Genomic DNA, 365 nt, shown 5'->3' with positions numbered 1-365 from the left:
AAGCTTATTACATAGTAATACTAAAACTAACACATCAATTTGTACAAATTTTTAAATAAGTAAATGATGCAAAATTTAATTCCGAGACGTGAATATTTGTATAGTTGTATGCAAATGAAAAAAAAATTAATTTTGTTAAGAATTATTATGCTAAATTAATACAAAAGTCCTTATAGTTTATTAAATTCGTAAATAAATCTCTATACTTCACAAATTTGTAATAAGATTTTTATATTTTATAGTAGTTTTTAATTAGACTTTAGTTGTCATGAAATTTTTTTATTTTATATTCTTAAGTATACATACTTGTAAGGATTAAATTGAAAATTTGTAAATAATGATTGCAAAAAATTGCTTAAAAATTT

This window comes from Arachis ipaensis, chromosome B07 (assembly GCF_000816755.2).
Source record: "Arachis ipaensis cultivar K30076 chromosome B07, Araip1.1, whole genome shotgun sequence".
NCBI lineage: Eukaryota > Viridiplantae > Streptophyta > Magnoliopsida > Fabales > Fabaceae > Arachis > Arachis ipaensis.
This window is presented reverse-complemented; position numbering follows the sequence as displayed.